The sequence below is a fragment of the Lissotriton vulgaris genome, chromosome 7, assembly GCF_964263255.1.
Source record: "Lissotriton vulgaris chromosome 7, aLisVul1.2, whole genome shotgun sequence".
Lineage (NCBI taxonomy): Eukaryota > Metazoa > Chordata > Amphibia > Caudata > Salamandridae > Lissotriton > Lissotriton vulgaris.
In genome coordinates, this window is record NC_141695.1 from 1010991878 (window position 1) to 1011010621 (window position 18744).

An 18744-nucleotide genomic window follows, 5' to 3' on the forward strand; every position below is an offset into this window, starting at 1 on the left:
GTTATAGTTAGCTGGACATTTCATTCATGCAAAACCATTGAAATTGCTCCTATATAGTTAGTTGTACTAACTACATTTCGTGTACCCGCAATCCACTGCTGATGATGTCACATATTACATCATTCATGACATGGTCAGTGACATCCCTGATGACATTTCATATGACAATACGCCAATTAGGAGACACTAAGACTTACCAGCAAATCAATGATAGGATATACAATCAAAGTAACACTGATTATCATGATATGATTTTAAAATGGTATAATGTTGACATGCTCAGTACGGATGAATATCTGTATCTTAGATGTTTAAGTCCCATTATTCCTACCTTTTATCACCTTCCTATGGTACATAAGGACAAGCATAACCCACCGGGGAGGCCGATTGTGGCCTCACAAGGTGGTCTAACCGAGCATCCCTCTATATATATTGACTCCTTTCTTTTCCCACATGTGATGACATTGAGATCTTATCTTAAGGATACAAAACATTTCCTTAATTGCATTAATGATATTGTATGGCAAGATGGCTATTGCATGATGGTCCTTGACATAACGAGTTTATATACGTGCATAGCACATGATGGCGGTCTTATTGCTGTGCACAGCTTCCTGAAAAAACGACCTGTGAGATATTATGAACACAATAAAATGTTATCTGAATTCATGATGTTCTGTCTGAATAACAATATGTTTTTGTTTGGTAAACAGCTATATAAACATATGTCCGGCGTGGCCATTTGTACCTGCTCCGCCCCCAGTTTCGCGAATCTTTTCATGGGCTGGTAGGAGGAGCAGGTGGCCTGAGCTGAGACGAACCGAGAGTGGAACAAGAAAATCATAGGGTGGCATCGTTATATCGACCATCTTTTTATCATAATGGATTGCCCTGTTGATTTAGCTATAACATACATTGAAGTACTGAACAAAAACAATATAAATTTGAAGTTTTCTGGAGAGGTCAGCAACACCACAGTTAACTATTTGGATCTCACAGTGTACGTGGTAGGAGGAAGTTACAGACAAAACTTTTCCGGAGATCCACAGAAGGGAACTTACACTCTACGCGACAAGTAGTCATCCTAAAAAAATTGATAGACAGCATCCCGTATGGAGAGCTCCTACGCTTAAGACGTAACAATTCCAGTGACATAGAATTCCAGAAGGAAGCGCAGCTGAGCCTTCAACGGTTCAGAATAAGAGGCTACAAAGAAGGGGTATTAAAACACGCCCTTCAGAGAGTAAGCAATATCAAGAGGGATGATCTGTTGATATCAAAAAGTACGGCGGAAGAGGATAAAAACAGTGCTACTTTTCGCCTGATTACCACATTTTCAGAAAATGCTGGGCATCTCAAAAAGATATTACGTAAACATTGCAACATCTTACTCACAGATACAATCATTAGGAAGGATCTGCCCACGAATCCTTTAGTCACGTTCAGGAAAGCGAGAGCTTTGAGGGACCATCTTGGTAGGAGTCATCATGAAAGACATTCGATCCAATCTGGCTTAAAACCAGTAAATGGGTTTTACCCCTGTGGGCGATGTAAAGCCTGCAAATTTAGTAAGCGCACTCTCACTTACAAAGTTCCTGGGCTAGTAACACCTAGACGCATAAAGAAATTCTTGACATGCTCTACTCCGTATGCTGTCTATTGTCTAATATGTCCCTGTGGGCTTAGATATATTGGAAGCAAGACCCACCCAGTGAAGATACGCATATTAGAGTATATGCGTGCTATGAATAATGCAGATGAGTCCTAACCTGTGGCTAGACATTTTGATAAAATACACAAACGCAATAGAGATCTATTGTCCTACATCTGTCTAGATATTGTCCCAGCTGACATTAGAGTAGGAGACCGTTTACAGAAATTGAGAAGACTAGAATCGCGCTATATAATAGATTTGCAGATTAAAATGCCGCATGGATTTAATATGCATGAGGAATTGTCAGCACACTTGGGATAGGACACTGTGATCTAAGTTTCCTGTTCAGAAGTGCGATCCATGTATGATGAGAATGTATGAACCTGCTGTATTTATTTATTTAAGTATTTAAGAAACTGATGAAATATGTTATTTAAAATGCCATATCGACAAAAGACCGTTGATGAAGTATATAATGTAAGCGGCTAATTTGATCCGTGACATGGCCCATTCAGGGCAGGATTTAATGTGAGAATGCCTCCTTTGGAATTCAATATTGGAGCCTTACCCATTATGGGCTTTATTACCTGTAAGAATCCTGTGTATACTGGGTATTTTTTGCTCATTATATAGGTTTGTGGCTTCACTCCCATCTTGGGCTTTAATGTTTGAGAGATTCCGATATATATTAGGGGTCTTTTATATCTATTACGTATATTAGTGATTGTACTAATATGTAATAGTGTGGAGGATGATTATTTAGTGTTATCCTCCAGAAAATGCATGTTCCAATATGGCGGCACTTGTAGACATGATATCTGTGTCCTTTGTTAGTGTCCATGTAATGGGTATGGATAAAATGCTAATGGCCGCCGCGCCTTTTTGTGCAACAATTGATGAAGGCCAATGCCGAAATGCGTCTTGATGTGCTGAAAGTTTTCTATAAAAAATCGGACTGAAAACTACCCCCGCGAGTGCTGCGTCCTTTATCAGTAGAAAGGATCCTGTGGATGTGTGGAGCAAAATATTATTGACTGGTACACCCCATTACGTGAGCACCCACTCTCGAGTGCGGCAGGCTGGTGTTTTGGGAACTGTATATATATATATATATATATATATATATATATATATATATATATATATATATATATATATATATATATTCAATGAAAAAACCATAGGTTATAGAGAATATATAGTTAGGAATTAGCATTTACAAAACCTTGAAAATTCACTGAAAAAACCATAGGTTATAGACCATATATAGTTAGGGATTAGCATTTACAAAACCTTATTTTACTCGCATAAAACCATTGAAATTCCATATATAGTTAGTTGCACTAACTATATATCGCGCACCCGCAATCCACTGCTGATGATGGCACATATTACATCATTCATGACATGGTCAGTGACATCACTGATGACATCACTGATGACATCTCAAATGACATCACTGATGACATCACTGATGTCAACATCCAGTGACTGTATGTTTCTGTAAAGTTAAAATATGTCTTACATATTGAAGAATGAGTGGATGTATAAGTGTCTGGATGAAGGATTTAGTAGGTGCATGACTGACTGTATTAGTGGGTGATTAAATGTGTCTCACTGAGTGCATGGGTTAGTGACTAAACTGTCTTAATGTGTGCATCATTATGTCTGTTGTTCTGTAAACTGCTGCATGTGTTAATCAGTAGCTATATGAGTAACTATATGGGTTATTGATTGGTTGTCCAAGTATTTGTATGGGAGACTGAGTATGTGTGTGGGTGGCTGGGAGGGGTATGACTCTGCATAGATGTGTGAGCAGTTGATTCACTAGATGTATGAGTTCAAAAGTGCATGTGGAAACAGCTGTATGGGCAGTTGACTGTGAGCATGAGTGTATTGGTTAGTGAATGGATATCTCAGTGCTACATGTCAAAATAAGTACATATGTAAAACACAGTACATGTGAGAGTTGACATATATAAATAACTGTGCATAAGAGCCAGTGAATGTGTGAGTGGCTGTATGGATCATTGTGAACTTCAATCAAGGATTGTATAAAAGAGTAAATATGTGTTAGTATATGTTTGAATAAGTTAGGTGTGTATAACTGTATAGTTGAGGAAATGGAGGTGTGATTGATTCTTTGCATGACTGAGTAGGTGTGTGAGTAACTCCATGGATGAGTGACAGTCTGTGAGTGTCTGTTTACACTGAGTGTATGTAAGGTTATATTAGAGTCTGAAGAGGTTCATCGTATTATCACATGAATGATATCATCAGCGATGTAATCAGTAATGTCAAATGAGATGTCATCAGTGATGTCATCAGTGATGTCATTTGAGATGTCATCAGTGATGTCACTGACCATGTCATGAATGATGTAATATGTGCCATCATCAGCAGTGGATTGCGGGTGCGCGATATATAGTTAGTGCAACTAACTATATATGGAATTTCAATGGTTTTATGCGAGTAAAATAAGGTTTTGTAAATGCTAATCCCTAACTATATATGGTCTATAACCTATGGTTTTTTCAGTGAATTTTCAAGGTTTTGTAAATGCTAATTCCTAACTATATATTCTCTATAACCTATGGTTTTTTCATTGAATTTCAATGGTTTTTTGAAAGCTAATATCTGTAGCTGTAAAATGTATTCTTCTTTAAATCTTAAAATATATTTTACATGTTTTTTATACATTTTTTAAAAAAATATTTTTTTGTTTCGCTCCCAGTCCGCGAACCGGTCAGCTTCCCGTTAGCTCAATTTAAAGCCGCGGCTCGGTCCGCGAACCGGTAAACGTTCCTTTAGCGTAACTGTTACGTTAGCATGACGTTTTGCGTTGTCGCGTAATACGTCATTGGACGTGCCAAGTTAGCGGACCCGGAAGCAGACCGGAAAGCGGAGCAAAGCGCGAAACGTAAACACAGCAGGTCATGTGACTTGGTAATAACACTTTTCATTGGTTCATTTCACTTTTGGTTTCCTAATGATGTAATACTAGGTCATGTGATCTAAAATTAACACTTTTCATTGGTTTAGAACTTTTGCTTTTCCCAAATGATGAAAACCCCTCCTTCTTTCCTCACTCCGACTTTCATCTTGGTGAGAGAAAGACCCTTTTACATTCTACATAAATGGCTTCAATTGTTGCTTCTGCTAGTGTTCCCCCACCACCACCTCCACCTCCTCATGGGAAGAAAGGACCACCTGCTCAACCAATCTTTGAAGAAGAGGAAGATCAAGAAGAGGAGGAAGAGCCTGAGTTTTTACCAGAGGAGCCCAGGAGGTACAACAGAAAGGAAAACTTCATCTGGCAATTTTTTAAATTTCCAGCAGGGCAAAAGAAAGTCAATGCTAGATATGTCTTTTGCCGTATTTGCAACGATCGACTTTCAAGGGGGACGGACAAAAAATATAGTTTTGGAAATTATACGATGCACAGGCACATGAGTAGGTGGCACCCAAATAATTATAGTGCTGCCCAAATTCGTGATGAGCAGCAAAATCCCCCGGCAATGGCGAGAAGATCTGTCGTCCCAGAAGTATCGGGACCAGAGGCGAGGGAGGTCATCCCGAACATTCAAATGGACATGGGGGTAGTAAAACAAGTGTGCGTGTGGTGCAACCAATTGATATGCTACCGAGAAAGTAGCATTACACTTATAATAAAAGCTATCAGAAATCATGTTTGCCGAAACGCCCCAAAAAATAAATTCTTCTTTTTTTCGTTGCTCCTGGTCAGCCCTCTTCAATGAATCATTTTTGTTTCCCCCCTCCCCCCAAAAAAACAAAAAAATTACAAAATGTTCAGAAAAAAACAAAAAAATATAAAAAAATGTTCAGAAAAAAATTTAAAAAAATTTAAAACAACAAAAACCAAAAAAAAAGTTCTTTTCAGAACTACCTCCCCATTATAAAAAAAATTGGTAGAATTTTTGAAACTCTGCCAACCTCTATTTCTTTTAGTTCGCTCCCAGTTCGCACTCCGGTACGCGAACCAGGAGCGAACCAAAAAAAAAATGTTTTAAAAAAAGAACAGTAAGTATAAGGAAAGGAAACAGACAGTTATGTTACAAGAAAGACAGCTATAGGGAGTAAAGAAAAGATACTGTTATCCGCAATTCACTTCTGATCATGTCACATATTACATCATTCTTGACATGGTCAGTGACATCATCAGCAGTGGATTGCGAGTAACAGTATGTTTTGTTTACTTCCTATAGCTGTCTTTCTTGTAACATAAATGTCTGTTTCCTATCCTTATACTTACTGTTCTTGTTTTAAAAAAATTTTGAGATCATTCAGAAACAGTAACATTAATAGAGACAGAATGAGTGAATAATAATGAAGAAGTATGAGAAGAGAGGGACTGAGAAAAATACTGGAAGGAGTAGAATAATTAAGTAATAGAGAAAGGAATAAGGGAAGTAGCAAACGCAGGAAAGTAAGGATTAAAGAAATGAAGCAGTAGAACTAATAGATGTTAAATGTGATAGATTAAATGATTGATTCAGGATGACGATAAGGTGTGTCCTCTCCAAAAGTTTGTTTACGGTGAGGCCTACTCAGGGTTGCATATCAAATTTATGCTTGTTGAAGAATACAGAGGAGATATGAGGAAATATAAATTTTATGGTCAAATTGTGTTCCCTAGCGAGTACCCCACCGTCTCCATGTACGAGTTAAAAGTGCATGTAACTTCCCTCCTGCACCAGCTATGAAGACGCAAATACATTTGCGTCCAACGTTAACATGTCCTCTTTCAGACCCACCATGAATGGGTTGAATGGTCCGTTCCTAAGTATGCTATGCCAACGTCTTTTTGTAGTGTACTCCTACGTTTTTCAGCTCTGGCTGAGTAGGCCCTGAATCTCTGCCACCGAGCCTCTTCTCTGGCTTCTGACTCCAAGGGCCTCTGCCCAGGCTACCTCTGTTCTCGTGAACTCTGACTTACTTTCAGCGCGGCCCTTCGCGCTTAGCTCAGCCTGCTGCCTGCCAAGATCGACTATAACCTTCGAGTTATCTGTTTCCCTCCCCGAAAATACATTCCTGCCTGCTAGCTTCAGTAAACATCCTTCTTCAGCTGTAGAGCCAAAGGGCCGACCTGTCTCCATGCAAGTAATTCATAGCTTCTGTTGCCATGCTTCCCTGGAAGGCCCCGTGCCCCCACGCTTCTCATGCAGACACTCAGGCGCTTATACACGCACTTACAGTCAGTATAGAATAGCTTCTGCCCCAGAGACCTTTCCGCCCAGATAGCTTAGTTCCTAAACACCAGATATCAGATATGATAGAAGCACAAGTTGATCTGACATGCCAGACTTCTGTCTCTTTCCGTCAGTTCAAATGTCAAGTCCTCAGCACCCTCCGACTCCATGTCATGCACACGTCATGCAGCTGCGCGCGCATCCAAGCTTCCGATTTCTGCTGACATTGCAACATTTTCTGTTAGTGCCACCCCTTTGGTGACACTTACTTGTGACGTTTCAAGAACACACCTCTAGTTCACGCCTCTTGATTACGCACATGTACCACGTGTATACTGTTATCTTGTCTTCTCTCAGCTGTTACGCCTTCTATACTGTTTCCAATGGTGTAAATTAAGTATATAAGCTATGTACTGTCAATAAAATGTAGCGCTCTATCCCTTCTGACACCCTGTGTGGTGTTCAGAACATGATATCCTGGTCTTGACCATTCCTTTTTAAGGAATAAAACCCCTAAGAACTCTAGCACCACGGACTCTGTTTTCTTTCATTTCCGATTGAGTTATTATTGATTAAGTACTTACCTGCATAAAAATTAAGAGTAAATTATTTATTTACATCATTTTGGCGCCCGAACAGGGACCCCTCCCCCACCTCACGCGCCGGTTGGTGCGTTGCAACCTGTGTCCCCTGCCGTCAGTTAGCCGGAACATACGCGTATCGGCAGGATTTCCTGCATCTCCCTCTGACCCACGGAGGTGACGAAGACTGCGATCAGTACCCAGACGAGGCGGTGAGGAGTACGGAGGATCCCGACCAGAGCCTAGCCGAAAGAAGCAAGGTCCGAGGTGTCAAGAGGCCCACCAGTTTTCCGAAGTTCTCCGAAGTTTTCCGAAGTTTTCCGAAGTTTTCCGAAGTTTTTCCGAAGTATCGAGTCGAGTCCAGTCGAGTTTTCCGAGGCCTTCTGTTTCCGTGCTTCCCGGTGAGTACCATTGCTGGGACGTATCTAGACGGGTTTGGGTACACAAGTCCGGTCTGCACTGTTTTTAGGCAGTGTATCTGTGCTGTTTAGCAGTACATCAGTTTTCAAGTTCTTGCACTGTTTTTAGGCAGTGTATCTGTGCTGTTTAGCAGTACATCCGATGTAGGGGGTAGTTATATATGTTGCAAATGTCTTTTTATGTGATTAATGTTGTGGCATGAATGAGACCGTTTTATGTGTATTATTGTGTTTTCTGTACAAATAGCCGTATTCAGTAGTAAGTAGTAAGGATTGACCATTCAGTAATAAGTAAACAAAATGCCGTTTTTCAACAAGTTAAAACAGATAGGAACTAGGAAAGGGATACTAGAGGAAGAAATTCCTATCCCTCCTAGGGACACTCCAGGCAACTTTATGTATAATAAGCATGGCATAGATGCCATATTGTATCTAGAATTATGGGCCGAGTACACTAAACATCTAGACGAGAGACACAGATGGCCCGTTATCGGAACATGGGATGCCGAGTGCATCATGAAGGTAGAAGAAGCATTATGGAAAAAGAAAGCCAGGCAATCTCAGAAGGACGCCATAGAATTTTGGCGTAAGGAAGCACATAAGCGTGCTGAAAGAACACTCCGTAGAGAAGATAGACTGAAAGAATCAGAAAAAGCTCAAGAAAACGAACTAGTTACCGAGGGGATCCGAGTAAAAACAGAACAAATAGATCGAATCCGAAATAGCCAAGTAAACGGCATGTATCTTATGGCCGAGGGTACACCTGAGGCCATGTCAGAAATACCGAAAAATCTACCACCACCATTAGTTCCAACTAAAGTAATGCATAAAACTACTAAAGATATATTCCTAAATTCTTATCTAGAGGATGTAGCTCCCGCTTATACCAATCTGCCTGTTCGAGCCCTGCCTACTGACAGGGACGGGGGTGGCACCCCGCCTCCAAATCATGTCCCGCCAGTACCACGACAGACCTCCCCCGCTCCGCCAGCCCCGCCACTTCCCGTACCCAAAACTGACCTACCGAAACTACGTTTGCCTGATCCACCTAGACAAGACCATAACCAGCATCAGTCTTCACAGAATGCACAGAATACACAGCCAATGCATGCTTCATCAGCACATACAGCACAGACAGTAGCGGTACCACAGCCACAGCCCATTGCCGCGACTCAGCAAGTCTCACAACAGATGTACCAGTATGCCCAGTCAGCTTACCCCGAATATTCACGATACACATGAAACAGCCTAGGGAGGGAAGGTGACTTGCCCCTTATTGAGATTCCTGTAGATCAAGAAGGTCCTTATGTACACAGTCAAGTATTGGGAAAAGACAGAAAGTTTTTAATTGACACAGGGGCAAGTCGCACAACAATCAGCCATGATGAAGTTCCAGGGGCACCCCTCTCAGGCTCACAGAATGTTTCCCTTGGTTTTTCAGGACAGCCTATTGTAAATGAAGTATTGCAACCAGTTCCCCTGGCTGTAGGTCCATTATCACGTGTTACAGACCTGTTACTCACGAAATCATGTCCAGAAAATCTGTTAGGAATTAAAACATTGAAGGCTCTAGGAGCTATAATATGCTGTTCCCCGGAGGGAGTTAGACTCTTTCTACGGGATTTCAAGGGTCATTATGTTTTGCGAGAATTCGATGTCAGATTGAAAAATGTACCAGATTATTTGTGGGCAAAGGGCCCAACTGATGTAGGTTGTATGCACATCACCCCATACCGTGTTACACTCAAGACAGGAGTTGTTTTACCCAGAATCAGACAATACAAGTTACCACCCAATGCTGTAGTGGCTTTACTGAAAATCATTGAAGAGCTTATTGCTCAAGGAGTGGTCGTGGAGACCGACTCCAATGTATGTAATTCACCTATCATTCCGATCCTTAAACGTACAGACCCCAATGCACCGCCAGTATATCGGCTGGTGATTGATCTTCGAGAACTGAATAAATGCATTGTACCACAGTACCCTGTGGTTCCTGATATCTCTTCCCTATTGACTGCTATTGATTCAGAAGCAACGTTCTTTACTGTAATTGACCTCAAGAACGCCTTCTTCAGCGTACCTATTGATCCAGAGAGCCAATATCTCTTCGGATTCAGTTTAAATGGACGCAGCTTCAAATTTTCACGCGCACCTCAAGGATTCACAGAAAGCCCCAGCATCTATAGTCAAGCACTGAAAAGACAACTAGATTGTATTCAAATGCCAGTTAACACCGCTTTACTGCAATACGTCGATGATCTACTGATCACCGCACGAAGTGAGCCCGAATGTGAACAAGCATCACTGACAGTTTTACATTTTCTGGCCGACAAGGGACACAAGGTGTCTCCTTCAAAGCTACAATTCTGTGTTCAGCAAGTTGTGTACTTGGGTCACTTGCTGTCCAAAGTGGGGAGACAGCTCACTCCCGATCGCATTCAGTTAATTGTAAATATGCCGCAACCCCAGACACAAAAGGAAGTGCGGGCCTTCATAGGCCTCACCTCATACTGCAGACAATGGATTCCTCAATATGCATTTCTAGCTAAACCACTCATCCAGTTAACAACACAGGAGGCAGCGACTTCGACTGCCCTCCCTTGGACTCAGGAACACAAACAAGCTTTTGAAGAATTAAAGAAAGCTTTATGTCAAGCACCAGTTTTAGCGACACCATGTTACAGCAAACCGTTTACACTTTTTGTGACAGAACGGGATGGTACAGCGTTGTCTGTCCTGACCCAAGATCAAGCAGGTTCACATAAGCCTTGCGCTTATTTTTCTAGTACGTTGGATTCAGTAGCCCAGGCACTCCCTGCGTGCTTGAAGTCAGTAGCAGCAACAGCGTTAGCCATCAGACAGAGCGATTCAATAGTTTTAGGTCATCAGTTAACCGTACAAGTTCCACACTCTGTAGAGGTTCTGTTAAACAGAACCCAGACTCAACACTTGACTATAGCACGACTGACAGGTTATGAATTAACACTATTCCAGCCACACATAGAAATCAGGCGTTTCAGTATCCTGAACCCCGCAACACTGTTACCAACAGTTATGACAGATCCAGCCCCACATGATTGTATAGAAATCATTAATGCAGTAACAAAGCCTAGACGAGATTTAACAGATGTTCCATTGACGAATCCAGACCTGACACTTTATGTGGACGGTTCATGCATGAGAACAAGTACAGGAGAATTAGTGGCCGCGTATGCCGTGACCACTGACACTGAAGTTAAAGAAACACATCGTATTGACACACTGTCTGCTCAAGCAGCAGAGCTTATTGCTCTGACCCGAGCTTGTATTCTAGCCAAAAACAGAAATGTTAACATATACACAGATTCCCGTTACGCATTCGGAGTTGTACACGACTTCGGAGTCCTCTGGCAAGAACGAGGTTTCTTGACCTCTCATGGTACCAAAATACAGCACGGTCCCCTCATTCAAGCACTGTTAGAAGCAATACATTTGCCCTCGGGCATATCAGTCATGAAGTGTAAAGCACATACTAAAGCTACAGATTCTGTTTCCCAGGGCAACGACCTGGCAGACCAAACAGCTAAACATACAGCATTGACTCACACCCAGATTACTGATGTGACAAAGACAATAGTACCGACAAAGTGTATGACAGTTAGAGATCCCGCCCTAGACGTAATTGATATCCAGACACATGCTACTCCAGATGAAATAAAGAAATGGACTGAACTAGGAGGGATTCAGACAGATCAAGGTTGGATAACGAAGGAAAAATCTATATGGTTTCTCCCCGACTCAATGGTTCAAATCATGATAAATACAGCACATAGCCCGGCACATCTAGGAGAGAAAGCGATGTTAGACAGTCTACAAAATCTCTGGTACAACAAACACTTACGAGCAGCAGCAAAACAGAAAGTGCGTACTTGCATGATCTGTTGTCAGTTCAATCCAGGTAAAAGCGTCCCTGTAGAGCAAGGTGGATTTCATCCTCCCGATCACCCTTTTGAAGTCCTCCAGATGGATTATATCCAGATGGACCGTTGTCGAGGATTTAAATATGTTCTCGTAGTTGTCTGTGCTCTGTCCCGCTGGACCGAAGCATACCCAGTTCCAGACTACACTGCTCCGACCACTGCCAAGCAGCTGGTTCGTGAATTCTTCCCACGATACGGCTTGCCTCGTGTTGTGTACTCAGATAACGGTCAGCCATTCTCATCTGCATTAATGAAAGAAGTTTCTTTACTGCTAGGATACCAGTGGAAGTTCCATTGTGTCCGACATCCCGAAGCAGCAGGCCTTGTAGAAAGGCATAACCAGACGCTAAAGATCCGCCTTGCCAAGATCTGTCAGGAGAAAGGGGTCGACTGGATAGTCGCCCTGCCAGTGGCACTATTCTACATGAGGATGGTCGCCCACTCGAGATCAGGGCTATCCCCGTACGAAGTGGTCTTTGGCAGACCACCGAATATGTGGGGGACGCCCATTCCGAAGAAAATCACTGATGTTGATTGTAATATGTTGACAGATTACCTTGCCTCCTTGATGTCTGCACTCCAATCATGTCGTTCACAGGTTGCCGCAGCCTTCCCGGACAACACTGATGTAAAGCCGCACGACGTCCGTCCTGGCGATCTGGTTCTCGTGCGCAACTTCGACAGAAAGAGTCCGCTGGAGCCCCGCTGGAAGTCCCCGAGGACCGTTCTTCTCACCACAAGGACGGCAGTGAAAATCGAAGGGAGAAAGGGGTGGGTCCACACGAGTCATGTGAAGAAATTCTCTGGACTGAAACCTGACCGAGACTCGTCCACCCCCACCAAAGACTGTGTCGAACAAAAAGACTTTACAGAATCTGAACGGGAAAAAACTCCTCAAGAAAATTATCGCATGAAACTCCGATCTAGCAAGTCAGACAGTTTAATTGTTTAAGTCCTCCCCTAGGTGAATCGGTTAAATAGTTTCTGACATGTATCCCCTAGATCGAGATAGAGAGAGAGAAGCCAAAAAACGTACATACTGTAAATCACTTCGTAGTCACTGTATAGTGACCCTATTAATAATGTTTATTCTAAGTATTTTTGTTATTGTTGCCAGCTTCCTGCTACCTACCTACTGGCCTATCTTCAAACGTGAACAATCTGTTTATAATGTCTCTGCTGAACACACTTTTAGTGAATTACCTGCACACGAACTCTCTTACAGACTTGCGCTGCGCAACAACACATTCATTAGTATGTTACACCATTCTCATCAGACTAATAATGCTACAGACTGCTGGATATGTGGCCGACTCCCTCCCTACCAGAATTACAAGGGAGCCCTTCCTCTCTTTCCGTACCCGTTCACTCACAATGGCTCCTGTGGTGCATGGTTTAAAATAATTAATTCCTTAGATCCCGATATTGCTGTTTTCGATGGAGGCTGGGTTTGGGGAAATCTGAACCTAGTCCTGCTAGATGTCTGTTACCCTGACAAGGAGGGACTCCCCACTCGAACAGGAACTGATCTAGAAAATGAAGTCTATGGATTAGGTAACTACACCATTAGCCTTATGATCCTTACTGTAGAATCCGAAGCCGCACCAGTCCTGCCCCATATGTCAGTGTTACCAGTCGCTGGTGAATTATGTGTCCGAAAGAAAGGTTCAGTACACTTAGGTCATAGTAAATGCACTACTGTGGTCGAATTCAGTGATCAGGGTAAATCGTCCTTCAAAGCTATCAGTCACTCTTATTTTGTTTGTGGTCATACCGCATACATACGCTTGCCTCCAGATTGGGATGGTACCTGTTATATTGCATTCCTTCTGCCACCAGTATTTCTAGCTCCCCCTGATTACCATAGAAATTCCCGACTCATACAGACCAGACCCAAGAGAGAACTTCCGATTGTTGATCAGACCGAAACAGCATGGGAGCAATATACAGACTTTAATAAAGGATTCTTCTTCTTCCTAGGTCCTGTCCAGAATAGTAAACTCATTCGTAGATTAACTAGAACACTTGAAGCAGTGGTACATGAAACTGCCTCCGCCTTAGGTAACTTAACAGAGGAGCAATCTGCTATGCGGGTTGTTGTCCTTCAGAATCGTCTTGTTATTGACGTCATCTTGGCAGATAGAGGTGGAGCCTGTAAGGTCATCGGGTCGAGTTGCTGTGTTTTCATTCCACAAAATGCGCCATCTGTCTATCAAGCTATTACCCGTCTGCATAAAATTGCAAATCGATAACATCAGAATCCAGGCACCTGGACTTGGTCCGGTTGGTTCTGGACAACGCTAACAGCTTGGGGATGGAAGATCCTATCCTTCCTAGGCATTGGCCTAGTTATAGTATTCAGTTGCTGCCTGTGTCTACAATGTGGACCGGCGATATGTGGACTGTGTGCCACCTCCTGCATTGAACATTCCAGTTGTCTCTCAAATCGTCAAAGAAAGAAAGATGAACGAATCATGTTACAAGAACAAACTGATAGATTTATGATGATCGATATATCATGAAGGGTCCGTAGGGAACAAGGAGGGAATGAGGAAATATAAATTTTATGGTCAAATTGTGTTCCCTAGCGAGTACCCCACCGTCTCCATGTACGAGTTAAAAGTGCATGTAACTTCCCTCCTGCACCAGCTATGAAGACGCAAATACATTTGCGTCCAACGTTAACATGTCCTCTTTCAGACCCACCATGAATGGGTTGAATGGTCCGTTCCTAAGTATGCTATGCCAACGTCTTTTTGTAGTGTACTCCTACGTTTTTCAGCTCTGGCTGAGTAGGCCCTGAATCTCTGCCACCGAGCCTCTTCTCTGGCTTCTGACTCCAAGGGCCTCTGCCCAGGCTACCTCTGTTCTCGTGAACTCTGACTTACTTTCAGCGCGGCCCTTCGCGCTTAGCTCAGCCTGCTGCCTGCCAAGATCGACTATAACCTTCGAGTTATCTGTTTCCCTCCCCGAAAATACATTCCTGCCTGCTAGCTTCAGTAAACATCCTTCTTCAGCTGTAGAGCCAAAGGGCCGACCTGTCTCCATGCAAGTAATTCATAGCTTCTGTTGCCATGCTTCCCTGGAAGGCCCCGTGCCCCCACGCTTCTCATGCAGACACTCAGGCGCTTATACACGCACTTACAGTCAGTATAGAATAGCTTCTGCCCCAGAGACCTTTCCGCCCAGATAGCTTAGTTCCTAAACACCAGATATCAGATATGATAGAAGCACAAGTTGATCTGACATGCCAGACTTCTGTCTCTTTCCGTCAGTTCAAATGTCAAGTCCTCAGCACCCTCCGACTCCATGTCATGCACACGTCATGCAGCTGCGCGCGCATCCAAGCTTCCGATTTCTGCTGACATTGCAACATTTTCTGTTAGTGCCACCCCTTTGGTGACACTTACTTGTGACGTTTCAAGAACACACCTCTAGTTCACGCCTCTTGATTACGCACATGTACCACGTGTATACTGTTATCTTGTCTTCTCTCAGCTGTTACGCCTTCTATACTGTTTCCAATGGTGTAAATTAAGTATATAAGCTATGTACTGTCAATAAAATGTAGCGCTCTATCCCTTCTGACACCCTGTGTGGTGTTCAGAACATGATATCCTGGTCTTGACCATTCCTTTTTAAGGAATAAAACCCCTAAGAACTCTAGCACCACGGACTCTGTTTTCTTTCATTTCCGATTGAGTTATTATTGATTAAGTACTTACCTGCATAGAAATTAAGAGTAAATTATTTATTTACATCAGATATTACATGTGAAGGCCTACCATTGAAGTAAAACATGTCTACTTCACTCTTGAACAATGGCCAGACCTCTTCTGTGTCCATAGACAGACCTAAAGTTCATCTGCACAATGTCATTCGTAAACTTAGAAAACACAAGTAATGTAATTTGAAAAACGTGGAGTTTCTTTTGCTCATTTCACAATCACATCACCTGTGTTGCCTTTGCTTAGGTATCTCATAGTGCAGATGTAGTTCAGCATATGAAACAGTATGCAGAAGTGCAGCAGTGTATGCATTAATACATGTGAAGGCCTACCAATGAAGTAAGTCATGTCCACTTATTACATCATTCATGACATAGTCAGTGACATCATCAGGAGTGGATTGCGGCTGACATTGTTCACATGTTTTTTACTTGCCCTCACCTCAAGGAATATTGGGAAGGAATAACTAAGGTTATTACTGAGAGGCTGGAGCAAGCTTTTTTACTCTCAAATACTGATGTTTGCGTAGGCATCAGTGGGGGGGAAAGGTTTAAAGATCTGCTGAATGTTCTAATTACTTGTGGAAGGTTAATTGTTGCCAGAGTTTGGATTGAAAAGAACCCACCAACAGTTCTAGAATGGTGGAGCTTAGTAAAGGAGATTTATAGTATGGAAGCCGCTATTGCAGATTCAAGAGGAGTGCAGGCCAGGCGGAAAATTGACAGAATGTGGGGCCTATTCATGTCTTAGTAGGTGTGTTTCAAAACACAAGTTTTTTCGATCCTTAATTTTATGCTTTGCACTGTTTAAGTAATGCTACTTTTATATTTATCCAAATGTAATTATGGAATATTGTCATCTTCTTATTTCTGCTCCTGTTTTCTTACGTGAAAAAATGAATTGTTTATTGCTTATGTGATCCTTTGATGCAAATAAAAAACATTTAAAAAAAAAAAAAAAGGAGTGGATTGCGGGTTAAAAGAGTAGAAAACATTTACCTTATAATTCTTGTTAATTTTTTCAAATATTTTTTCATACTTTCAATCTGTAAAAGAGAGATGAAACATTTCAAAAATATTAAAACATGTATTTAAAAATGTGAAAAGACAAGGGAAAAGGTTCAAGAAGAAACAGTTTTTCAATAACTTTGACATTTACAGAAGCCTCTGCTGCTATACGTCCCCTACACAATCTTAGAGATATATATTTTAAACAAACAGTATCTTGATGCTGATGAAGTGAGGCCTATTTTGGAACATGGTGCATCTTTTGCACTGCTGATGTCTCACAATAGTGATGCAATAGCAGCGCAAAAAAGATGTAAAGCCATCATAAAATTGTGTCTAACATTTTAAATGATTCTTTCAGGATACAAATAAGATATGTCCTTTCTAGAGGTTTCTTTAAGGTGAGGTCTATTCAGTTTTCCAAAAAAAAACAGTACCCAGAAATGCAGCACTGTAAGCATTAACTTTGACACTTATAGAAGCCTCAGTTTCTCCATATCTACCTCAGATTTCCAAATGTATATCATAAGTACAAAAAGTAGAACATTAATTATACATGTTAAATGGTTTATTTTTGCTGTTCTCAGAATGTATCAAATTTCACTTAAATCAGTGACTTGAAGGTATTCATCATGTAACAGCGGGGAAAAAAAAACACAATCAAAATGATTGTGTTTAAAAAACCCATACAACCTAAGAAATCTGAATTCAAAACTCCTTAAAATTAACTTACTTTCCATAACGTCGAAGGATGTCCTATGAACAGCATCCACTCTGTTGTGCTATAAATATTTTCTGCCCGCCACTTTCTGAAAGAAAACCTCCATCGTTTTGAAAAATATGTTACATATAATAAAATACTTCTCACATTCTACCACATGTTTCCACTTGGCCAAATCATGTTGCAGGGTTTTTCAACTCTTGTAATTCTTCTAATGAAATCCCGTCATTTTCTATTTTCGCAACTTTCAAAAAGAAAACATATAAGATTACTTTCACAATCCTGGACTACTAATATCTTACCCTTCTTGCTCACTCACGTTCTACTTTTCCTATGACACTGATACTGCTTACTATGAAGCAGACTTACTTGCATCAGGTTTATATAGTTGGATTTTGAAAATGACATTATAATTAAAAGTTTTGGACCAATAATCTAGACAGCATTGCAGACTTACATTCCCTCTACTTCATGAACCTTTTGCAATTCCTCAAAGGAAATTCCGAGATTCTTCCCTTAAAATTTTGGTTTTAAAAACACCAGGTAAGAATTTTTAAGGTCAAACGGCAATTTTTTTTTGAAACTTACAACAGAATCGTTGCAGAATGACCAGCCGTTTCGAGACTTTAAATAAGCTGTGTAATGTCCTGATGTTGTTGAAGGACCATCGTGATAGATAATTGCTACAGTTACAAAAGTCCTTCCTGATATTGACAGCTGAGAAGCAACAACATTTTTTATTAAAGTTGACAATTTTGATCCATCAGGCCTACATCGTTGGATCATTAAAATGACATACTGGCCATATCTTCGAATAAATAATGTTGACATCATTTCAGATTTACATTGGCTACACTCCATGTTGTGATCCGCTGCATTTACTAGCTTATTAAAGGAGACTGATTTACTATCTGGCAAAGTTAAATATATAAATCTTTCTGAGTCTACACTAGTAGTACTTGATACCATACAGTTCTCGCAGTCATGCTGCCATTGATAAGAAAGCCCAAACAGGTGATCTACATCTACACCCTCATCTTGTAATACATCAAGCATATACATTAAAAACTCCTGACAATCCTGCTGATTATGTTCAGAGAAGTCTGTTTGACCTGAACATTCATCTAACAGATAACGAACTTCAGACACACTTTCTACTTTTGTTCGATCAGTGCTACATTTCTCTAATACAGAATTCAACAAGCAGCATAAACTTTGTTCCGAATTGAACACAATCTGTTCTTTTAAAGTCTCTAGTGAAAAGAGAACATTAACCACTACATTTGCATAGCAGTTGACACCAGAACTGTTTTCAAATTGAAAACCGACAACATCTTGAACAGAATCCACTTTCTTTCTGCATACAATTTTCGGTTCATCGACTTTTGGGCTTTTTGCTACAACCTCCCTACTGTTACTGATATTTCTTCGTTTCCGGCCTACCACACGTTTCTCAAACAAAGGA